This window comes from Aegilops tauschii, chromosome 7, assembly GCF_002575655.3.
Source record: "Aegilops tauschii subsp. strangulata cultivar AL8/78 chromosome 7, Aet v6.0, whole genome shotgun sequence".
NCBI classification, from domain to species: Eukaryota; Viridiplantae; Streptophyta; class Magnoliopsida; order Poales; family Poaceae; genus Aegilops; species Aegilops tauschii.
The window spans coordinates 201,886,302-201,912,546 of NC_053041.3; positions in this window are offsets into that span (position 1 = coordinate 201,886,302).

Sequence of the window (26,245 nt, forward strand, 5' to 3'; positions counted from 1 at the left end):
GGAAGCGATGATGAGCCCAGATTCCGCGAAATGGCTCGAGGCCGTGAAATCTGAGATGGGATCCATGTATGAGAACAAAGTGCGGACTTTGTTTGACTTTCCCGATGATCGGCAAGCCATAGAGAGTAAATGGATCTTCAAGAAGAAGACTGACACTGATGGTAATGTTACTGTCTACAAAGCTTGACTTGTTGCAAAAGGTTTTTCGACAAGTTCAAGGAGTTGACTACGATGAGACCTTCTCACCCGTAGCGATGCTTAAGTCTATCCGAATCATGTTAGCAATTGCCGCATTTTATGATTATGAAATTTGGCAAATGGATGTCAAAACTGCATTCCTTAATGGATTTCTTAAAGAAGAGTTGTATATGATGCAACCAGAAGGTTTTGTCGATCCGAAAGGTGCTAACAAAGTGTGCACGCTCCATCGATCCATTTATGGATTGGTGCAAGCATCTCGGAGTTGGAATATACGCTTTGATAGTGTGATCAAAGCATATGGTTTTATACAGACTTTTGGAGAAGCCTGTATTTACAAGAAAGTGAGTGGGAGCTCTGTAGCATTTATGATTTTATATGTGGATGACATATTGTTGATTGGAAATGATATAGAATTTCTGGATAGCATAAAAGGATACTTGAATAAGAATTTTTCAGTGAAAGACCTCGGTGAAGCTGCTTATATATTGTGCATCAAGATCTATAGAGATAAATCAAGACGCTTAATTGGACTTTCACAAAGCACTTACCTTGATAAAGTTTTGAAGAAGTTCAAAATGGGTCAGTCAAAGAAAGGGTTCTTGCCTGTGTTACAAGGTGTGAAGTTGAGTCAGACTCAATGCCCGACCACTGCAGAAGATAGAGAGAATATGAAAGTCATTCCCTATGCTTCAGCCATAGGTTCTATCGTGTACCCAATGCTGTGTACCAGACCTGATGTGTGCCTTACTATAACTTTAGCAGGGAGGTACCAAAGTAATCAGGAGTGGATCACTGGACAACGGTCAAGAACATCCTGAAATACCTGAAAAGGACTAAGGATACGTTTCTTGTTTATGGAGGTGACAAAGAGCTAGTCGTAAATGGTTACATTGATGCAAGCTTTGACACTGATCCGGATGACTCTAAGTCACAAACCGGATACGTATTTATATTGAATGGTGGAGCTGTCAGTTCGTGCAGTTCCAAGCAGTGCGTCGTGGCGGGATCTACGTGTGAAGTGGAGTACATAGCTGCTTCGGAAGCAGCAAATGAAGGAGTCTGGATAAAGGAGTTCATATCCGATCTAGGTGTAATACCTAGTGCATCGGGCCAATGAAAATATTTTGTGACAATACTGGAGCAATTGCCTTGGCAAAGGAATCCAGATTTCACAAGAGAACCAAACACACCAAGAGACGCTTCAATTCCATCCGCGATCAAGTCAAGGAGGGAGACATAGAGATTAGCAAAATACACACGGATTTGAATGTTGCAGACCCGTTGACTAAGCCTCTTCCACGAGCAAAACATGATCAGCACCAAGAATCCATGGGTGTTAGAATCATTACTATGTAATCTAGATTATTTACTCTAGTGCAAGTGGGAGACTGAAGGAAATATGCCCTAGAGGCAATAATAAATTTGTTATTTATATTTCCTTATATCATGATAAATGTTTGTTATTCATGCTAGAATTGTATTAACCGGAAACTTAGTACATGTGTGAATAAATAGACAAAACAGAGTGTCCCTAGTATGCCTCTACTTGACTAGCTCGTTGATCAAAGATGGTTATGTTTCCTAACCATAGACATGTGTTGTCATTTGATGAACGTGATCACATCATTAGAGAATGATGTGATGGACAAGACCCATCCGTTAGCTTAGCATAATGATCGTTAAGTTTTATTGCTATTGCTTTCTTCATGACTTATACATATTCCTCTGATTATGAGATTATGCAACGCCCGAATACCGGAGGAACACCTTGTGTGCTATCAAACGTCACAACGTAACTGGGTGATTATAAAGATGCTCTACAGGTGTCTCTGAAGGTGTTTGTTGGGTTGGCATAGATCAAGATTAGGATTTGTCACTCCGAGTACCGGAGAGGTATCTCTGGGCCCTCTCGGTAATGCACATCACTCTAAGCCTTGTAAGCAATGTGACTAATGAGTTAGTTGCGGGATGATGCATTACGGAACGAGTAAAGAGACTTGCCGGTAACGAGATTGAACTAGGTATGATGATACCGACGATCGAATATCGAGTAAGTAACATACTGATGGCAAAGGGAATAACGTATGTTGTTATTGCGGTTTGACCGATAAAGATCTTCGTAGAATATGTAGGAACCAATATGAGCATCCATGTTCCGTTGTTGGTTATTGACCGGGGATGTGTCTCGGTCATGTCTACATAGTTCTCGAACCCGTAGGGTCCGCACGCTTAACGTTCGATGACGATTTGTATTATGAGTTATGTGTTTTTGGTGACCGAAGTTTGTTCGGAGTCCCGGATGAGATCACAGACATGACGAGGAGCCTCGAAATGTCCGAGAGGTCAAGATTCATATATTGGAAGGTAGTATTCGGACATCAGAATGGTTTCGAGTGGTTCGGGTATTTTACCGGAGTACCGAGGGGTTACCGGAACCCCTCGGGGAAGTATTGGGCCTACATGGGCCTTAGTGGAGAGAGAGGAGGGCCGCAAGGGGTGGCCGCGCGCCCCCCATGGCAGTCCGATTTGGACTAGGGGAGGGGGACTTCCCCCATGGCGCGCCCCTCCTAGCTGGCCGCCTCCTCCTCCCCTCCTTTATATACGGGGCAGGGGGGCACCCCATAGCATATCAATTGTTATCTTAGCCGTGTGCGGTGCCCCCCTCCATAGTTTACTCCTCCGGTCATAGCGTCGTAGTGCGTAGGCGAAGCCCTACGCGGATCACATCACCATCACTATCACCACACCGTCGTGCTGATGGAACTCTCCCTCGACCCTCTGCTGGATCAAGAGTTCGAGGGACGTCATCGAGCTGAACGTGTGCTGAACTCATAGGTGCCATACGTTCGGTACTAGGTCAGTTGGATCGTGAAGATGTTCGACTACATCAACCGTGTTAACCTAATGCTTCCACTTTCGGTCTACGAGGGTACGTGGACACACTCTCCCCCTCTCGTTGCTATGCATCTCCTAGATAGATCTTGCGTGAGCGTAGGAATTTTTTTGAAATTGCATGCTACGGCCGTGGGAGGCACTTTTTTGGAAATTACTTTAGGAGAAGCTACTAAACTCCTAGATAATATTATGGTTAATTATTCTCAATGGCATACCGAAAGATCTTCCACTAGTAAAAAGGTGCATGCGATTGAAGAGATTAATGTTTTGAGTGGAAAGATGGATGAGCTTATGAAATTATTTGCTAGCAAGAGTGCTCCTATTGATCCTAATGATATGCCTTTGTCTACTTTGATGGAGAATAATAATGAATCTATGGATGTGAATTTTGTTGGTAGGAACAATTTTGGTAATAACGCGTATAGAGGTAATTTTAATCCTAGGCCGTTCCCTAGTAATTCCTCTAATAATTATGGCAATTCATACAACAACTCTTATGGAAATTATAATAAGATGTCCTCTGATTTTGAGAATAGTGTTAAAGAATTTATGAGTTCACAAAAGAATTTCAATGCTTTGATTGAAGAAAATTTGCTTAAGATTGATGATTTGGCTAGGAACGTGGATAGAATTTCTCTTGATATTGATTCTTTGAAACTTAGATCTATTCCACCCAAGCATGATATCATGAGTCTCTCAAATCTATGATAATTTCCATTGATGAGTGCAAAGAAAGAACCGCTAAGATGCGTGCTAAAAAAGATTGGTTTATAAAAGCTTGTTCTTCTAGTTTCCATGAAAATAACGATGAAGATCTTAAAGTGATTGATGTGACTCCTATTGAATCTTTGTTTTTAAATATACATCTTGATAAAGATGGGACTGAAGATGAGTCAACTTTAGTTAGAAGGTGTCCCAATGATTCAGAGTTCTTAGGTCTTGATGCAAAAAAATGATAAAAGTGGGAGTGGGCACGTCCTGAACCCAGGGGCATCTGCACCCACTTTTCAAAAAATGCATTTTAGGCATGTTTTAAAATCTCAAAAAATTCAAAAGAAAAATCCGTGCATACATGTCGCAAATGTATGTGCGCGGAACAAAGTTTTGTGAAAAAATGTCTTTTTTGTTTTGTCTCCGCAAAAAAGACAAATTTCAGTGCTTCTAAATAGCGTTCCACGACACAATTTTTTTGTCTTTTTTGCACACACCACAAAAAAGGTTTTTTTCCCGTGAAACTTTATGCACGCACATAGAACATGAAGATGTACCAGTGCAACATTTTTCAGATTTTTTAAGCATTTAGAAATGTGTTTTTCAAAGTGGGTTCATATGTACCCGGGTTCATCCATGCACTTTCCATTGGAGAGGTCAAAAGTTTAGGTAGCAATAAACCCACTCTTTTGGATTTCAAGGAATTTAATTATGATAATTGTTCTTTAATAGATTGTATTTCCTTGTTGCAATCAATATTGAATTCTCCTCATGCTTATAATCAAAACAAAGCTTTTACTAAACATATCGTTGATGCTATGATGCAATCCTTTTAAGAAAAGCCTGAATTGGAAGTTTCTATCCCTAGAAAACTTTATGATGAGTGGGAACCCACTATTAAGATTAAGATTAAAGATTATGAGTGCCATGCTTTGTGTGATTTGGGTGCTAGTGTTTCCACGATTCCAAAAACTCTTTGTGATGTGCTAGGTTTTCGTGAATTTGATGATTGTTCCTTAAATTTGCATCTTGCGGATTCCACTATTAAAAAACCTATGGGAAGGATTAATGCTGTTCTTATTGTTACAAATAGGAATTACGTGCCTGTAGATTTCATTGTTCTTGATATAGTTTGCATTCCTACATGTCCTATTATTCTTGGTAGACCTTTCCTTAGAACGATTGGTGCAATTGTTGATATGGAAGAAGGAAACATTAGATTTCAATTTCCGTTAAGGAAAGGTATGGAACACTTCCCAAGAAAGAAGATTAAATTGCCTTATGAATCTATTATGAGAGCCACCTATGGATTGCATGCCAAAGATGATAATACCTAGATCTATTCGTGTTTTATGCCTAGCTAAGGGCGTTAAACAATAGCGCTTGTTGGGAGGCAACCCAATTTTATTTTTGTTTTTGCTTTTTAGGTTCTGTTTTGCAATAAATAATTAGTCTAGCCTCTGGTTAGATGTGGTTTTGTGTTTTAATTAGTGTTTGTGCCAAGTAAGACCTTTGGGATAGCTTATGGTGATAGTTGATTTGATCTTGCTGAAAAACAAAAACTTTTGCGCCCAGGAAGTTAATTTTCATTTTTTATAGAAGCGTGATAAAATGATGATTCTTTTTGCAGAAGATTAATAAACAAATTTCTTAGGTCGTCCTAATTTTTCAGAATTTTTAGAGTTACAGAGGTATTCGAAATATCCAGATTGTGACAGGCTGTTCTGTTTTTGACAGATTCTGTTTAATATGTGTTGTTTGCTTATTTTGATGAATCTATGGCTAGTATCGGGGGGTATGAACCATGGAAAAGTTGGAATACAGTAGATATTACACTAATATAAATAAAGAATGAGTTCACAACAGTACCAAAAGTGGTGATTTATTTTTTTATACTAACAGAGCTTATGAGATTTTCTGCTGAGTTTTGTGTTGTGAAGTTTTCAAGTTTTGGGTAAGGATTTGATGAACTATGGAATAAGGAGTGGCAAAAGCCTAATCTCGGGGATGCCCAAGGCACCCCAAGGTAATATTCAAGGACAACCAAGAGCCTAAGCTTGGGGATGCCCCGGAAGGCATCCCCTCTTTCGTCTTCATCTATCGGTAACTTTACCCGAGGCTATATTTTTATTCACCACATGATATGTGTTTTGCTTGGAGCGTCTTATATGATTTGAGTCTTTGCTTTTTAGTTAGCCACAATCATCCTTGCGGTACACACATTTTGAGAGAGACACGCATGAATTGTGATTTATTAGAATGCTCTATGTGCTTCACTTATATCTTTTGAGCTAGGCAATTTTGCTCTAGTACTTCACCTATATCTTTTTAGAGCACGGCGGTGGTTTTATTTTATAGAAATTTATGAACGCTCATGCTTCACTTATATTATTTTGAGAGTCTTTAAACAGCATGGTAATTTGCTTTGGTTATAAATTTAGTCCTAACATGATAGGCATCCAAGAGAGATATAATAAAAAGTTTCATATAAAGTGCGTTGAATACTATGAGAAGTTTGATTCCCTGTGATTGTTTTGAGACACGAAGATGGTGATATTAGAGTCATGCTAGTAAGTAGTTGTGAATTTGAGAAATACTTGTATTAAGGTTTGTGAGTCCCGTAGCATGCACGTATGGTGAACCGTTATGTAACGAAGTTGGAGCATGGAATATTTTTTTATTGTATTCCTTATGAGTGGTGGTCGGGGGCAAGCGATGGTCTTTTCCTACCAATCTATCCCCCTAGGAGCATGCGTGTAGTACTTTGTTTGGGTGACTAATAGATTTTTTTCAATAAGTATTTGAGTTCTTTATGACTAATGTTGTGTCCATGGATTATACGCACTCTCACCCTTCCACCATTTCTAGCCTCTCTTATGCCGCGCAACTTTCGCCGGTACCATAAACCCACCATATACCTTCCTCAAAACAGCCACCATACCTACCTATTATCGCATTTCCATAGCAATTCTGAGATATATTGCCATGCAACTTTCCACCGTTCCGTTTATTTTGACACATTCCATCATTGTCATATTGCATGATCGTGTAGTTGACATCGTATTTGTGGCAAAACCACCCTTCATCATTTTTATACATGTCGCTCTTGATTCATTGCACATCCCGGTACACCGCCGGAGGCATTCATATAGAGTCACTTCTTGTTCTAGTATCGAGTTGTAATTTTTGAGTTGTAAGTAAATAGAAGTATGATGATCTTCCTTTTTAGAACATTGTCCCATGTGAGGAAATAAAAGAAAGAAAAAAAAGGGGAAAGAAAGAAAAAAAAGAGAGAAAGAAAAAAAAGGAAGAAGAGAAAAAGAGAAAAAAAGAAAAAAGAGAGAGAAAAGAGAGAAGTGACAATGTTACTATCCTTTTCCATACTTGTGCTTCAAGGTAGCACCATGATCTTCATGATAGAGAGTCTCCTATGTTGTCACTTTCATATACTAGTGGGAATTTTCATTATAGAACTTGGCTTGTTGTCGGGGAAATGACACCTATGGGATCCCAGGGAATCCCTTCTATGGTTGGCGGGGGCGTGGAGCTGCGCAAAGAGCAGGTCTAGCGATCAGCGCGAGGGGATTTTTACCCAGGTTCAGGCCGCAAACGATGCGTAAAACCCTAGTCCTGCTTGTCTGTGTTTATTTGGTGTTCTTGAGCTCTTGAACTAGCTGCGGTGCATGCCCAGTCCAAAAAGTCCGAATCCTTCCTCAGTACGCCTTGGGCCTCCTTTTATATGTCAAAGGGGTCGCCACAGTGGCACACAGGAGGTGGAAAGTATCTACAGTGTACAAGTTTATCGCCTGGCACCATAGGACAAACGCATTTAATGCGCTGCCTACGTGCCCTCTTGCTTTATCGGGGCAGGCAACAGAGCTCGTCCCGTCCGTCGCCGCCTCGCCTTGCTTCGACGCACGTCCAAGCTGATGAGGCATGCAGCGCCATGCTGGCTGGTTGGTTGTTGTGCTGGTGCGGTGACAGGGTCTTCACGAAGATCTGCATGCCACCACGTAGGTGCTTGACTAGTTGGCCTAGAAGCTGCATGCTGCCACGCAGGGGCTTGCCTAGTTGGCGGGCTGGTTGCCGCGGCCCCGTAGATGCCCCCAGCAAAGGCCTTGCCGGGGTCTCGCGGGCGTCCCTAGCAAGGATCCTGCCGGGGGTCTTCGGTCGTCGCCGGCAAGGATCTTGCCGAGGGTCTTCGCCTTCTGGTTCCTATGTAGACTCGCAGGCCTTTGGTCTTGACAAAGATCTGCATGCCACCACGCAGGCGCCCCCTGAGCCTTGGTCTTCATGTTGTCGATGGTGTCAGGACTCTCAGGCTCAAGGGTGGCGACCTTGCTGGTGTTTGGGCAAGTCGCCCCGGCAAGGCTCTTGCCGGGGCTATGTAGGCCGCTCCGGCAAGGGTGTTGCCGGGGGAAATTCATCTTGCCCCTTTGCTCTTCATGCCTATGGCTTGAGTGCTGCCTTGGCAGTCTCATACCTTTCCTTCCTCTGCCGTGCCAAGCATGGCCGCAGGTGCGGCTACGACTACCCGTGCACAAGTAAAGGGGTACAGAAAGGCCCCTACTTTTGTACACCGATAGGAGCCCCCGGGCCTGGGCCACACATAAGCGCGAAGCGTTGTTGGGCCAGGCCCAGAACGGTGCACGGGCACGAGTGGCAGAGTTTTATCCGCGGCAACTTCTTTGCCTGTTGCGCTTCCCGACGATTCGCATTGATTGCGTGATGTGGGGTCGTGCGTGGAACGGTCGCAACACGCTTACGTCACCCTGCGGTGAATAGTAAAGAGGCGGCCCGCGTCTTCCCCATAAAAAAGAGGAAGCCGCAGGGGCGCTGCTCATTTACAAAGTGGACTCGGGTCGTGGCCTTTATGGTGCCCGCGCCCCACGATCATGGGGCGGGAAACGACCGTCCCACTTGTCTTCTTAATTCTGGCTCGCCCGCCACATGTCCCCCCATGCCTCAGGGAGGGTAGGTGGTGGATATGGAGGGCACGAGCCTTAACGCCGAGGCGGGAAGCCAGGCGTTGCTGATTGGAGCAGCGGGTCGGTCCTGATTCCTTGCGCCTCTGGTGGCCTGATTGGTCAAGTGGGGGCGGCCGCCCTTTGGTTAGGGGGCCGAGCCCCGGCCCTGCCCCTCTATAAAAAGGGGAGAGGGACAGCGTCCTTCTGCATTCATCTGCTTCCTGCTTGGTCCCTTTCTTCCACTCGCCATGGTGAGAGGGTGCGCTGGCGCTCCAATGGCGGCGACGAGGGCTTCTGCTCGACAGTGTGTTCCCCCTCCTCCGGAGCTCATGGCGGCGGAGCCCGCTATGAGAGGAGGAGGGAGGGGGCGAGGCCGAGACCGTTGTGGCGCTTTGGGGAGAGGAGGACAGGGCGGTGCATCGGCCGCGCTTCCGCCAGCGGCTCTTCCCCCAATGGAGGGCCATGTCGGAGACCAGCCCTGCAAGTTCTTCATTAGGCTGTACAAGCCAGTGTGCGGTCACCTCCGCCTCCCCACTCCGTTTTCTCGGGAAATGGAGCTTGACCCGCCACAGGCCTTGAGGCTGCATATGAGGGGCTGCGAAAACGGCGGCATGCGAGTCGACGTTGACTTCCTCGCCCCTCACGTCATGTACCTCCGCCGTGGGTGGAAGACCTTTGCCCGTGCTCATAGCCTGTCGGAGGGGCACGTTCTCTAGTTCAAATTAATGGAGAACGGCCTGCTCTCCGTCAAGGTCTTCGGGCGCTCGGGAACCCGCTTAGGGTGCTGCGCGGAGAGCTCCACTGACAACGAAACCTCCTCCTCGAGCGATAGTGACGAGGAGGACAGCGACATCGCGACGATGGTAGCGGGTGGGAGGACGCCGATTCCGACTCCGGCTAACCATCGGCGGTAGCGCCATCATCTGCATCGCCCTCCTCCCTCGGCCATGCGCCTTGCCGAGGGCCATCCCCGCCATGCTCTCCATCGGCGCATTCCCCGTCGCCTCTTCTTTGCCTTCACCTGCCGCACCTGGGAGGAAAGGGGCAAGAACGGAGATCACGGGGCACTTATCTTTCTTTTAACTTGTAGGCACTTGCCAAATCTTAATTTCTAAATAATGTAATCTCTCGAGCCCATGCCCGAGTCCTATAACATTCGTACTTGTATCAGCATGTCAATGAAAAAGACCAGCCTTGCCGGGAACTCATGCATGTACACGTCCATGCAGAGGCGAAATGCCTCTTTCATGCAAATAAACAAGTTCTCCCGGCAAGCTATCCCGCGGGTGCCATCTGTGCCTGCCAGAGAATCATATCTGTCGGGTTACAGACAAAGGGTCCAGCTCCTCGTCAATCTCCTTTTATCAAAGGCTACTATGACCATTCTGACTGAAGCAGCGTTCGGGTCAGGGATGGGAGCACCTAAGTTTAAAAGAGAGTGGCGAGGTTTTCTAATGCACAAGTCACAGGTTACGAACAGGAATGGGCAAGAGGTGAACTTTATCTGTTTGGTTTGCCGGGGATCGCCGTGCCGGGCAGTCTTCCCAACTTCTTGTCGGGGCCGGGTCCTTGGCGGAATCGAGCGTCCTTGCCACGGCTGGAAAGAAGAGAGGATAGGAGCATGGAACCTCGGCGGTCCATTAACATTTGTTGGAATCAAAAAGCAATACAATATCCTGGACAAGCATATATATACGTATACACATAAACATGGAAATCAACAGGAAACTGTACATACTAAGGTTTTTTTTCTGACTGCGCGCAGGGTCTGCGCCTGGCTTTGTACATAGGGTTACATGCCTTGCCGGCAAGGCTAGTACAAAATGGGGGTTGCCGGGGCTCCTGGCAACCGCGCCTTAGGGCTAAAACTTGCGAAGATGTTCAATATTCCAGGAATTTCTCACCGGAATGCCATCTTCGGTCTCCAGGCAGACTGCGCCGGGCCTGGTGACTCGTATTACTCGATAAGGGCCTTCCCACTTCGGCGTCAACTTGTTTGAACTCTTGGCGGATTTGAAGGAAATATGCCCTAGAGGCAATAATAAGGATGTTATTTATATTTCCTTATATCATGATAAATGTTTATTATTCATGCTAGAATTGTATTAACCGGAAACTTAGTACATGTGTGAATACATAGACAAACAGAGTGTCCCTAGTATGCCTCTACTAGACTAGCTCGTTAATCAAAGATGGTTAAGTTTCCTAGCCATAGACATGTGTTATCATTTGATGAACGGGATCACATCATTAGAGAATGATGTGATGGACAAGACCCATCCGTTAGCTTAGCATAATGATCGTTTAGTTTATTGCTATTGCTTTCTTCATGACTTATACATGTTCCTATGACTATGAGATTATGCATCTCCCGAATACCGGAGGAACACTTAGTGTGCTATCAAACGTCACAACGTAACTGGGTGATTATAAAGATGCTCTACAGGTGTCTCCGATGGTGTTTGTTGAGTTGGCATAGATCGAGATTAGGATTTGTCACTCCGATTGTCGGAGAGGTATCTCTAGGCCCTCTCGGTAATGCACATCACTATAAGCCTTGCAAGCAATGTGACTAATGAGTTAGTTACGGGATGGTGCATTACGGAACGAGTAAAGAGACTTGCTGGTAACGAGATTGAACTAGGTATCGAGATACCAACGATCGAATCTCGGGCAAGTAACATACCGATGACAAAGGGAACAACGTATGTTGTTATGTGGTTTGACCGATAAAAATCTTCGTAGAATATGTAGGAACCAATATGAGCAGAGATGAGTCTTGATACGTCTCCAACGTATCTATAATTTTTTATTGCTCCATGCTATATTATCTTCTGTTTTGGACATTATTGGGCTTTATTATTCACTTTTATATTATTTTTGGGACTAACCTATTAACCGGAGGCCCAGCCCAGAATTGCTGTTTTTTTGCCTATTTCAGAGTTTTGCACAAAAAGAATATCAAACGGAGTCCAAACGGAATGAAACCTTCGGGAACGTGATTTTCGGAACGAATGTGATCCAGAGGACTTGGGCCCTACGTCAAGAAAGCTACCAGGAAGCCATGAGGTAGGGGGCGCGCCTACCCCCCGGGCACGCCATCCACCCTCGTGGGCCCCATGTTGCTCCATCGACGTACTCCTTCCTCCTATATATACCTACGTACCCCCAAACGATCAGATACGGAGCCAAAAACCTAATTCCACCGCCGCAACCTTCTGTACCCGCGAGATCCCATCTTGGGGCCTGTTCCGGAGCTCCGCCGGAGGGGGCATCGATCACGGAGGGCTTCTACATCAACACCATAGCCTCTCCGATGAAGTGTCAGTAGTTTACCTCAGACCTTCGGGCCCATAGTTATTAGCTAGATGGCTTCCTCTCTCTTTTTGGATCTCAATACAATGTTCTCCCCTCTCTCGTGGAGATCTATTCGATGTAGTCTTCTTTTGCGGTGTGTTTGTTGAGACCGATGAATTGTGGGTTTATGATCAAGTTTATCTATGAACAATATTTGAATCTTCTCTGAATTCTTTTATGTATGATTGGTTATCTTTGCAAGTCTCTTCGAATTATCAGTTTGGTTTGGCCTACTAGATTGATCTTTCTTGCAATGGGAGAAGTGCTTAGCTTTGGGTTCAATCTTGCGGTGTCCTTTCCCAGTGACAGTAGGGGCAGCAAGGCACGTATTGTATTGTTGCCATCGAGGATAACAAGATGGTTTTTTTTATCATATTGCATGAATTTATCCCTCTACATCATGTCATCTTGCTTAAAGCGTTACTCTGTTCTTATGAACTTAATACTCTAGATGCATGCTGGATAGCGGTCGATGTGTGGAGTAATAGTAGTAGATGCAGGCAGGAGTCGGTCTACTTGTTTCGGACGTGATGCCTATATACATGATCATACCTAGATATTCTCATAACTATGCTCAATTCTGTCAATTGCTCAACAGTAATTTGTACACCCACCGTAAAATACTTATGCTCTTGAGAGAAGCCACTAGTGAAACCTATGGCCCCCGGGTCTATCTTCCATCATATTAATCTCTCGACAACAAGCTATTTCTTGCACCGTTTTTATTACTTTCTTTACTTTGCATCTTTATCATAAAAATACCAAAAATATTATCTTATCATATCCATCAGATCTCACTCTCGTAAGTGACCATGTAGGGATTGACAACCCCTTATCGCGTTGGTTGCGAGGATTTATTTGTTTGTCTAGGTGAGAGGGACTCGTGTGTAGCCTCCTACTGGATTGATACCTTGGTTCTCAAAAACTGAGGGAAATACTTACGCTACTTTGCTACGTCACCCTTTCCTCTTCAAGGGAAAATCAACGCAGTGCTCAAGAGGTAGCAAGAAGGATTTCTGGCGCCATTGCCGGGGAGGCTAGGTAAGCGGCACTCACACCCCGTCAACTAAGCTCTTTTCTGGCACCGTTGCCGGGGAGGTGAGTGCTTGAAGGTATATCTTTAGATCTTGCAATCGAATCTTTTTGTTTCTTGTTTTATCACTAGTTTAGTCTATAAAATAAAACTACAAAAAAATGGAATTGAGTTTACCACATACGCTTCATCTTTTTAATATCTTTCGTGAGTATGATGGAAAGGAAAATTGTGCCAAAGTATTAGAAGAAGAATGCATTAAAATGTTTGGCACTAAATCTTTGAATGATGAGCATGATTGCAATGTTGTTAGTATGAACTCTTTGAATATCCATAGTACTAATGATGATTGCACTAGTTACGATGAAAATGTCTCCTATAAACATGTCAATTTTTGTGGAGTGCATTGGGTTTGCAAGTACACACCAAATAGGGAAGATAGATATTGCAAGAGGCATAAGTATTTAGAAACTAAATTGTTGCAAGAAAGGCTAGATGTTTATGCTAAAAATTTAAATTTTCTTGGCCATACTTGTGAACTTTGCAATGAACGGGGTCATTTAACTATCTGATGCAAATTGTTTCATGATCTAATCGTGTCCAAAAATTGTGATGACTTGATTTCCCTTGCATATTATAATGAACTTAGTTTGTTTACGGGTTACGAAGAAATGAAACATATAACTAAGCATCTTCTAGTATTTGCCCGTGATAAACTTCTTAATTTTGATCTAGAGGAAATTTATATGTATTGTGCGGTGAATTGCATTGAAAATCCTTATATTGCCAATTACATAAAGAAAAGAAGACAAATAGAAGATGAAGAGAATACTAACGAAAGGGAAGAGACTTCCCAATATTCTCCTATTATTTCTTATGATGAATCAGGTAACGAGGAGGAGCCTTCTATTCAACCAATCTCATTAATAAGGAGCTCCAAAAAGAGGATTGAACCCACACATGATGTGAAGAAGAAGAAAAGGAAAAAGGAAGAGAGGTAAAAAGATATCTCTCTCAAATAATGTTTCTCCTATTATTGTTGTGCCTCATGAAGATGAATCAAAAATAATTGTGGAAGATGATGCACTTGATAATGATCTCATTATGCCTATTGCTTGTTGTGATGATTATGATTGGGAAGATAATGATACTTCTTATGATCTTGAAAATCTTTTTGCCACTTGCTTGGAATATGACAATTGCTATACTATTGGTGCTATCCATACTATTAATGATGAGAGTGATTATGCTTATGATATGAAAAGGCCCAAGCTTCGGGATGCTATGAGGAAGATGATTTTTTGAGAATATATTTGCTGCAATTAATGTTTGTCCCAAGCTTGGGGATTCTATGTTTAATGAAGATGACATTTTTAGCCTCCCAAGTTTTGATATGCAAAGTTGTTATGATGATAGCATGCCTTCTACCTATGATGATTATATTGATGAAAGTGGGTTTGGAAGAGTGTCAACTTTAGGAAGTAATGATCCCACTATTTTGTAGGATGTTGAATCTTATAATATTTATGAAAGTGGATTTGGAGAGGTCATGACTTTATTTAGTGATGAATCCACTATTTCGGAAGAGGTTTCAATTGATTATGATGAGAACAAAGTTGCTACTTATGATGATTATTGTGATGAAACTTATGCTATAAAGAGTAGTGATGATTATATTTATAAAACTTGTCATGATTATGATTACCCCTTTTCTGAACATTACTCTTTTAATGTGGAAACAATTTATAGTATTCAAGTCTCTTATGATACTCCCACTATTCCGAATGAGAAGAAATTTGCTTATGTGGAGAGTAGTAAATTTTCTATGCTTGTAGATCATGAAAAGAATGCTTTAGGTGCTGGTTATATTGTTGAATTCATTCATGATGCTACTGAAAATTATTATGAGGGAGGAACACATGCTTGTAGGAATTGCAATAATATCAAGTTTCCCCTCTATGTGTTGAAAATCTTGAGGCTATGCTTGTTTTGCTTTCCTATGCTAGTTGATTCTTGTTCCCATAAGTTGTTTGCTCACAAAATACCTATGCATAGGGAGTGGGTTAGACTTAAATGTGCTAGTAATATTCTTCATGATGCTCTCTTTATGTTTCAATTCTTATCTTTTATGTGAGCATCATTGAAATCATCATGCCTAGCTAGGGGCGTTAAACGTTAGCGCTTGTTGGGAGGCAACCCAATTTGATTTTAGTTTCTTGCTTTTTGGTTCTGTTTAGTAATAAATAATCCATCTAGCTTCTGTTTAGATGTGGTTTTGTGTTTTAATTAGTGTTTGTGCCAAATAGAACCTTTGGGAAGACTTGGGTGAAGTCTTTATGATCATGCTGTAAAAAATAGAAACTTTAGCGCTCACGAGATTAGCTTCAACTTTTTACTGGAGAGTGCTATTTAGTTGATTCTTTTTGAAGATGATTACTAGACAAATTCCTCAGGTCCACCAATTTATTTTAGAATTTTTGGAGTTCCAGAAGTACACGTTTGATACAGATTACTACAGACTGTTCTGTTTTTGACAGATTCAGTTTTTATTGTGTTGCTTGCTTATTTTGATGAATCTATGGCTATTAAATAGTTTATAAACCATAGAGAAGTTGGAATACACTAGGTTTAACACCAATATAAATAAAGAATGAGTTCATTACAATACCTTGAAGTGGTGTTTTGTTTTCTTTCGCTAACGGAGCTCACGAGATTTTTTGTTAAGTTTTGTGTTGTGAAGTTTTCAAGTTTTGGGTAAAGATTCGATGGACTACGGAATAAGGAGTGGCAAGAGCCTAAGCTTGGGGATGCCCAAGGCACCCCAAGGTAATATTCAAGGATAACCAAGAGCCTAAGCTAGGGGATGCCCCGGAAGGCATCCCCTCTTTCGTCTTCGTTCATCGGTAACTTTACTTGGAGCTATATTTTTATTCACCACATGATATGTGTTTTGCTTGGAGTGTCTTGTATGATTTGAGTCTTTGCTTTTTAGTTTACCACAATCATCTTTGCTGTACACACCTTTTGAGATAGACACACATGATTCAGAAATTATTAGAATACTCTACGTACTTCACTTATATCTTTTGAGTTATATAGTTTTTGCTCTAGTACTTCACTTATATCTTTTAGAGCACGTGGTGGATTTGTTTTATAGAAACTATTGATCTGTCATGCTTCACTTAGATTATTTTGAGAGTCTTAAATAGCATGGTAATTGCTTAAATAATCCTAATATGCTAGGTATTCAAGATTAGTAAAAACTTTCTTATGAGTGTTTTGAATACTAAGAGAAGTTTGATGTTTGTTGATTGTTTTGAGACATGGCGGTAGTGACATTAAAGTTGTGCTAGTTGAGTAGTTGTGAATTTGAGAAATACTTGTGTTGAAGTTTGCAAGTCCCGTAGCATGCACATATGATAAACGTTATGTAACAAATTTGAAACATGAGGTGTTCTTTGATTGTCCTCCTTATGAGTGGTGGTCGGGGACGAGCGATGGTCTTTTCCTACCAATCTATCCCCCTAGGAGCATGCACGTAATGCTTGGTTTTTGATGACTTGTAGATTTTTGCAATAAGTATGTGAGTTCTTTATGACTAATGTTGAGTCCATCATGCTGACGAAACTCTCCCTCGACCTCAGCTGGATCTAGTGTTCGTGGGACGTCACCGAGCTGAACGTGTGCAGATCGCGGAGGTGCCGTACCTTCGGTGCTAGGATCGGTCGGATCATGAAGACGTACGACTACATCCACCGCGTTGTCATAACGCTTCTGCTTTCGGTCTACGAGGGTACGTGGACAACACTCTCCCCTCTCGTTGCTATGCATCACCTAGATGGATCTTGCGTGTGCGTAGGATTTTTTTTGAAATTACTGCGTTCCCCAAAAGTGGCATCCGAGCCAGGTCTATGCGTAGATGTTATATGCACGAGTAGAACACAAAGAGTTGTGGGCGATAATAGTCATACTGCTTACCAGCATGTCATACTTTGATTCGGCGGTATTGTTGGATGAAGCGGCTCAGACCGACATTACGCTTACGCTTACGCGAGACTGGTTCTACCGACGTGCTTCGCACACAGGTGGCTAGTGGGTGTTTGTTTCTCCAACTTTAGTTGAATCGAGTGTGACTACGCCCGGTCCTTATTGAAGGTTAAAACAGCAAACTTGACGAAAAATCGTTGTGGTTTTGATGCGTAGGTAAGAACGGTTCTTGCTAAGCCCGTAGCAGCCACGTAAAACTTGCAACAACAAAGTAGAGGACGTCTAACTTGTTTTTGCAGGGCATGTTGTGATGTGATATGGTCAAGACGTGATTATATAAATTGTTGTATGAGATGATCATGTTTTGTAACACAGTTATCGGCAATTGGCAGAAGCCATATGGTTGTTGCTTTATTGTATGAAATGCAATCGCCATGTAATTGTTTTACTTTATCACTAAGCGGTAGCGATAGTCGTAGAAGCAATTGTTGGCAAGACGACAACGATGCTTCGATGGAGATCAAGGTGTCAAGCCGGTGACGATGGTGATCATGACGGTGCTTTGGAGATGGAGATCAAAGGCACAAGATGATGATGGCCATATCATATCACTTATATTGATTGCATGTGATGTTTATCCTTTATGCATCTTATTTTGCGTAGTACGGCGGTAGCATTATAAGATGATCTCTCACTAAATTTCAAGGTATAAGTGTTCTCCCTGAGTATGCACCGTTGTGACAGTTTGTCGTGCCGAGACACCACGTGATGATCGGGTGTGATAAGCTCTACGTTCACATACAACGGGTGCAAGCCAGTTTTGCACACGCAGAATACTCGGGTTAAACTAGACGAGCCTAGCATATGCAGATATGGCCTCGGAACACTGAGACCGAAAGGTCGAGCGTGAATCATATAGTAGATATGATCAACATAGTGATGTTCTCCATTGAAAACTACTCCATCTCACGTGATGATCGGACATGGTTTAGTTGATATGGATCACGTGATCACTTAGATGATTAGAGGGATGTCTATCTAAGTGGGAGTTCTGAAGTAATATGATTAATTGAACTTAATTTATCATGAACTTAGTCCTGGTAGTATTTGCATAACTATGTTGTAGATCAAAAGCTCGCGATGTAGCTCCCCGTTTATTTCTGATATGATCCTGGAGAAAAACTATGTTCAAAGATGATAGTAGCAATGATGCGGACTAGGTCCGTGATCTGAGGATTATCCTCATTGCTGCACAGAAGAATTATGTCCTTGATGCACCGCTAGGTGACGGACCTATTGCAAGAGCAGATGCAGACATTATGAATGTTTGGCAAGCTCGATATGATAACTACTTGATAGTTTAGTGCGCCATGCTTTACGGCTTAGAACCGGAACTTCAAAAACGTTTTGAACGCCACGGAGCATGTAAGATGTTCCAAGAGCTGAAATTGGTATTTCAGACTCATGCCCGAGTCGAGAAGTATGAGACCTCTGACAAGTACTTTGCCTACAAGATGGAGGAGAATAGCTCAACCAGTGAGCATGTGCTCAGATTGTCTGAGTACTACAATTGCTTGAATCAAGTGGGAGTTAATCTTCCAGATAAATAGTGATTGACAGAGTTCTCTAGTCACTATCACTAAGTTATTGGAACTTCGTGATGAACTATAATATGCAAGGGATGACGAAAATGATTCCTGAGCTCTTCGTGATGCTGAAATCGACGAAGGTAGAAATCAAGAAAAGCATCAAATGTTGATGGCTGACAAGACCACTAGTTTCAAGTAAAAGGGCAAGGGAAAGAAAGGGAACGTCAAGAAGAATGGCAAGCAAGTTGCCACTCCCATGAAGAAGCCCAAAACTAGACCCAAGCCTGAAACTGAGTGCTTCTACTGCAAAGGAAATGGTCACTGGAAGCGGAACTGCCCCAAATACTTGGCGGATAAGAAGGATGGCAAAGTGAACAAAAGTATATATGATATACAGGTTATTGATGTGTACTTTACTAGTATTCATAGTAGCCCCTGGGTATTTGATACTGGTTCAGTTACAATGATTAGTAACTCGAAACAGGAGTTACAAAATGAACAAAGACTAGTTGAGGGCAAGGTGACGATGTGTGTTGGAAATGATTCCAAGGTTGATAAGATCACCATCGCACACTCCCTTTACCTTCGGGATTAGTGTTGAACCTAAAATAAATGTTATCTGGTGTTTGCATTGAGCATAATATGATTGGATCATGTTTATTGCAATACGATTATTCATTTAAGTCAAAGAATAATTGTTATTCTGTTTACATGAATAAAACCTTCTGTGGTCATACACCCAAGGTGAATGGTTTATTGAATCTCGATCGTAGTAATACACATATTCATAATATTGATGCCAAAAGATGCAAAGATGATAATGATAGTGTAACATATTTGTGGCACTGCCGTTTAGGTCATATTGGTGTAAAGCGCATGAAGAAACTCCATGGTGATGGGTTTTTGGAATCACTTGATTATGAATCACTTGATGCTTGCAAACCATGCCTCATGGGCAAGATGACTAAAACTCCGTTCTCCGGAACAATGGAGCGAGCAACTGACTTATTGGAAATAAAACATACTGATGTATGCGATCCGATGAGTGTTGAGGCTCGCGGCGGGTATCGTTATTTTCTGACCTTCACAGATGATTTGAGCAGATATGGGTATATCTACTTGATGAAACATAAGTCTGAAACATTTGAAAAGTTCAAAGAATTTTAGAGTGAAGTGGAAAATCATCGTAACAAGAAAAATAAAGTTTCTATGATCTGATCGCGTAGACGAATATTTGAGTTATGAGTTTGGTTTTCATTTGAAACAATGCGGAATAGTTTCGCAACTCACGCCACCCGGAACACCACAGCGTAATGGTGTGTCCGAACGTCGCAATCGTACTTTATTAGATATGGTGCGATCTATGATGTCTCTTAGTGATTTACCGCTATCGTTTTGGGGTTATGCTTTAGAGACGGCATTCACGTTAAATAGGGCACCATCTAAATCCGTTGAGACGACAACTTATGAACCATGGTTTGACAATAAACCAAAGTTGCCGTTTCTTAAAGTTTGGGGCTGCGATGCGCTTATGTGAAAAAGCTTCAACCTAATAAGCTCGAACCCAAATCGGAGAAATGCGTCTTCATAGGATACCCAAAGGAAACTGTTGGGTACACCTTCTATCACAGATCCGGAAGCAAGATATTCATTGCTTAGAATGGATCCTTTCTAGAGAAGGAGTTTCTCTCGAAAGAAGTGAGTGGGAGTGTCGGTGTCAAAACCGGCGGATCTCGGGTAGGGGGTCCCGAACTGTGCGTCTAAGGCGGATGGTAACAGGAGGTGGGGGACACAATGTTTACCCAGGTTCGGGCCCTCTCGATGGAGGTAATACCCTACTTCCTGCTTGATTGATCTTGATGATATGAGTATTACAAGAGTTGATCTACCACGAGATCATAGAGGCTAAACCCTAGAAGATAGCCTATGATTATGATTGTTGTTGTCCTACGGACTAAACCCTCCGGTTTATATAGACACCGGAGGGGGCTAGGGTTACACAGAGTCGGTTACAAGGGAGGAGATCTACATATGCGAATTGCCAAGCTTGCCTTCCACGCAAAGGAGAGTCCCACCCGGACACGGGATGAAGTATTCAATCTTGTATCTTCATAGTCCAACAGTACGGCCAAAGTATATAGTCTGGCTGTCCGAGGACCCCCTAATCCAGGACTCCCTCAGTAGCCCCTGAACCAGGCTTCAATGACGACGAGTCCGGCGCGCAGATTGTCTTCGGCATTGCAAGGCGGGTTCTTCTCCAAATTCTGAGTACCTGTCGAGTAGTGTCCGGCTTCCCATGAATGTTGCACTCCTCGGCTTCTGCGCCTAATAATGGCTATCCTCCACGTGTCGAGCGAATGCGAGAAGTCGGGGCATTTTTACACTTGCCACCATAACCATGTAAGTAAATCGTCTATTTAAAGGGACGGGGATCCTCAGATCCAGATCACACCATCCTCCCACAGCGAGTATCCATCGGAGCGCGCCCGGAAAAGTCCATCCCATCATGGCCGGCCATCGCAGCTCCTCCTCTCGCTCCCGTAGCCCTAAGCCAAGCAATTGGAAGAAGTGTTCCGTCCCCCACAGCCAATTAGTAGAGTTACAGACCCAGGGGTTTCTCCCTCCAGCGTATATGGTCCCCGTTTGAGCCGGACTGGCCACTTACAACAGCGGGGAGCAAGCGGAGAGCCTTCCCAACCCATCCATGGGGGAGCAGGTATGCCTTGTCCCTTACTTACTAAGGGGGCTTGGATTTCCCATCCATTCGTTCCTCCACGGGCTCCTGGAGTTCTACGGCCTCCAGCTGCATAACTTTACTCCCGCCTCCATATTACACATCGCTGGCTACGTCGCCCTTTGCGAGCTGTTTTTGGCTGCGAAGCTCATTTCGAGCTATGGAAGAGGCTATTCTGCCTCGTACCCCGTACACAGGAGGGGTCAATATATCAAGTGGGCGGAGCCGAGATATGGCGCATAGCCGGGACTGGATACCTGTCCGGTACTCCGAAGAAGACATCCGAAGACTGGCCTTCGGAGTGGTTTTATATGGAGGACGTCCCCCTTCCGGAGCCTATTCGGATGGGCCTTCTTGAGTTCGACAATGCCCCTTTGAAGAAACGCCGCAGCTGGCGCCCTCGGAGCCCCCAGGAGGAAGATAACGGAGAAGTCCTTTACCTGATGGGCTGGATAAAAACGCTGGCCAAATCAGGATTGACAATAATCGAGGCTATGTCAATATGTATAGTGCGGGGGGTGCAGCCACTTCAATATCGGGGACAACCCATGTGGCACTTCAATGGAGAAGACGATGCCACCCGCTGCGGTCGTAAGGGACCGGACTCCGTCGCTGCTCTAGCAAAAATACTGTCCGATTTATATAAAGGAGAGGAAGAGGAGTTCATCTGCATTAAGCCACGGGATGGATTCTCCATGTACAACCCCCTAAACTGGGTGAGCTGCTACTTTTTACTCCGAACCTTCCCGCATTCTTCGTCATAAGTATTTACCTTGCTACTTCATAGCAGGAACTGCGAAAAGCTGTGAGGGAGGTCCACAGCCCGCCTCCACAACCAGAGGACCCTGACCGGGCCCACGACCCCGGACTCGAAGAAGATCCGGACACATTTGTGGAGCTCATCGGCAGGACGTTCTATCAATTAAGCTGCGACGGTGCCTTGGTGGCCATCATAGCCGATTATCCTGGACTACTCCCTGCATCGCATGTAAGTAAAACCGGAGTCCCAACTTCCGAGAAGGATCCCTTTTTTTGCACTTCACCTACCGCACACATATGGTGTCTTACAGGGAAGGTCCTCGGAACGCCATGCTGAATCCGCAGTGACTCACCAACAAGGGGCACCGAAACCGGGTAGGCTTAAAAGGAAGGCGGTCAGGACTGAGACGCCGTCGCAGAGGTATGAAAAAGAACCCCGCTCCGTGGTTGTCGTCTTTTAAAATATAATAACGTCCATGTTTCCTAGCAGGAAAAACGCTCGCCGGACCATATACGGAGAGCCTGCCGGCCACGCCTCCATCAGCCGGGCTCCAGAGCCGGACTTAGAGGCAGACGCTAACGTGGGGCCAACACCGGATGTTCCTCCTATAGAGGATGCAGATAGGCTGTCCGCTACGAATTCCGAAGTGGAGAGTGCCATGAATCACAGGCGTCGCCGGGCCGTACTCCACGACGCTTGTTTCTCTCAAGAGGCGTTCGATGCCTTCAACTCAGGAGATGCGTACATCCGAGCTGCTCAAAATGGTCTTGCCAGAGCCACGGACCAGTATGTAAAGGATATACGGGTAAGAAAATCTAATAATTATGTATATCAGTAGCCCCTAAGACTTGAAACAGTTGGCACAACTGATTTAAGGATCGTTGTTTTCGTAGGTTCTTACGGAGAAGAATACCCAGTTGTCTCGAGAGCTGGAGGAGTGCAAAGCCTAGATACGGGCCGCAGTTGCCGCAATGAAGGAGGCCGAGAAGGCCCCATCTGGTAACACTTGTTTCTATCGAAAAGAATGACATGTACCAGTTAGTATTCGGCATGCATGCAAATCTAACAATAGATTCTGCAGATGACCCCGGAGTGAATCCGGAGGTCGTGCGAGGGGATGAGAAACATGCTCAACGACAGCTAAAGGCTGGCGAGCGCGTGCTTACGCAGGTTAGGCGGGAGAAAAACGATCTCCAAGATGCCAATACCCGGCTGGGCGTTGAACTAAAATATGTTCGAGCCCAGCTTGCTGACTCCGTAAAGGAGAATAAGAGGCTTCGACACGGCATTTTTAGTAAGTGCGTGAATGAACTTTTATAGAGTTCAGCGAAGAAACTGACTAACAGAGTTATATCTGTAGGTATGCTGACTGGTCATCCCGCGGAGGAGATGCCCGGGTCTACGGGTGATCTTCTGCCAGAGCTCTCACAACTGGACGAACAAGTACGGCAGGTGATGCAGGGCATTGCCCAAGCCTTGTGGCCATACGCCTCCCTGCCAGGAGGCATGGGGGGAGCTTGTAGAGATGCTCAAGGGAGCGCGGCGATGCTTCTGATTATGGAAGATATCATCCTGCTCACAAGGTGCAAAGGAAGCCTGGGCCATGGTGAAGACGCGATATACCAAGGCTGACCCGAACCACATGGCCAAGGTCGGACCTGTGGGGTCTGATGGGAAAGAGATCCCCGTCAGTTTGGTGTATGACCAGGTGAAATTAGCCGCAAAGTATTCCAACAGGATTGTAGGCTAGACAGCCTGTTGGATGGTATAGAAGAAGAATTTAGTCAGTCTAAGTGACTGTGTACTTCAAGTGACATATATTGTCCCTAGCCGGATCGTAAATCATTTGTCATGGCGGACCTTTTCGCTTCGACCTCTGGACCCGACAGTCCAGAGTGTATCCGAATACCCGCTCAGTTATGTAAAAACCGGGGTACGCGTGGAAACCAGGCGTAGGGGTCATAAGTGCTTGAACAGACAAGTACCCAATGAGGGAGTCCTGGATTAGGGGGTCCTCGGATAGCCGGACTATATACTTTAGCCGGACTGTTAGACTATGAAGATACAAGATTGAAGACTTCGTCTCGTGTCCGGATGGGACTCTCCTTGGCGTGGAAGGCAAGCTTGGCAATACGGATATGTAGATCTCCTCCCTCGTAACCGACTCTGTGTAACCATAGCCCCCTCTGGTGTCTATATAAACCGGAGGGTTTTAGTCCATAGGACAATAACAATCATACCATGGGCTAACTTCTAGGGTTTAGCCTCTATGGTCTCGTGGTAGATCAACTCTTGTAATACTCATATCATCAAGATCAATCAAGCAGGAAGTAGGGTATTACCTCCATCGAGAGGGCCTGAACCTGGGTAAACATCGTGTCCCCACCTCCTGTTACCATCCGCCTTAGACGCACAGTTCGGGACCCCCTACCCGAGATCCGCCGGTTTTGACACCGACATTGGCGCTTTCATTGAGAGTTCCACTGTGCCGTCACCACAAGGCTTGATGGCCCCTTCGATCATCGGCAACGATGCGGACCAGGGTGAGGTTTTCGTCCCCGGACAGATCTTCGTATTCGGCGGCTTCATACTGCGGGCCAACTTGCTTGGCCATCTGGAGCAGATCGAGAGCTACGCCCCTGGCCGTCAGGTCAGGTTTGGAAATTTAAACTACACTGCCGACATCCGTGGAGACTTGATCTTTGACGGATTCGAGCCCATGTCAGGTGCGCCTCACAGTCATGACGAGCACGACTTAGCTCTGCCGTCGGACGGTGTTCGGGAGATCACACCTGTGGCTACTCCGGCCCTAGATCCGGAGTCGATTGCACCGTCCGAGGACGGGTGGATGGACCCCGCCTCGGAGGCCACACACTCAGTGGCGATAGATCCGAATACTGACTTCACCTCCTATGAGACCTGTGTCGCCGGATCCTTGGATTCGTCCCCGGCCTCAGGCCCCGAACCGCCTGCGTCCATGCCTATCGAATCTGATTGGGCACCGATCATGCAGTTTACCTCCGCGGATATCTTTCAGCACTCGCCCTTTGGCGATGTGCTAAATTCATTAAAGTCTCTCTCCTTGTCAGGAGGCCCTTGGCCGAACTATGTCCGGCTCGAGTGGGAGGCGGACGACGAAAAAATTCGTTCCCCACCCACCACCCACTTAATAGCCACTGTCGATGACTTAACCGACATGCTCGATTTCGACTCCGAAGACATCGACGGTATGGACGACGATGCAGGAGAAGAACAGGAACCACCGCCCACAGGGCGCTGGACAGCCACTTCATCACACGATATATATATGGTGGATACACCCAAAGAAAACAATGACGAGGAATGGAAGGATGCAGCGAGGGATAGTTCCCTCGAGAAGCAACCAAAGCAACGGCGTAGGCGCCGCTCCAAATCCTGCCTTGGCAAAAACAGCGATAACAGCGCAAGAAAAAATAATGCCCCGGTCGACTCCAGAGGAAACAACGACCACACGGACCCAGCGACAGAGCAGGATGAACCAGCGGACGGCGAACATAGTACGGAGCCGCTGTCCGATCACGGCGACGCCGAGGATAAAGCTCATCAGCCTCTCTCCAGAGAGGAAAACAGTCCGGACGACGATGCACACATCATCCCGGAAAGGCACTTGGAACAAGAGAACCTCCATAGAAGGCTTATTGCCACCGCGAGGAGTCCGAAGAAGCAGAAGCAAAGGCTTAAGGCCGCACAGAATACGCTCAACAGTAGATGGAACAAAGTGCTCGACACTGAAGAAAAGTATGGTGGCAGTCGCCACACAAAGAGCTATCCAAAGCGCAAGTTGTTGCCTGAATTCGATGATGAGGCCTTAGAGCCTACATAGCCGAAAAATAAAACGGCCGATCGGTCGGATCGACCACCTCGTGGCTGCGATAGGGCGGCTAATGATACCGCACGTAAGTCAGCACATGATTCACGCGAGGACTTGCATCAAAAACCTGGTATGACCAGATCCATCTACGGATCCAGGAA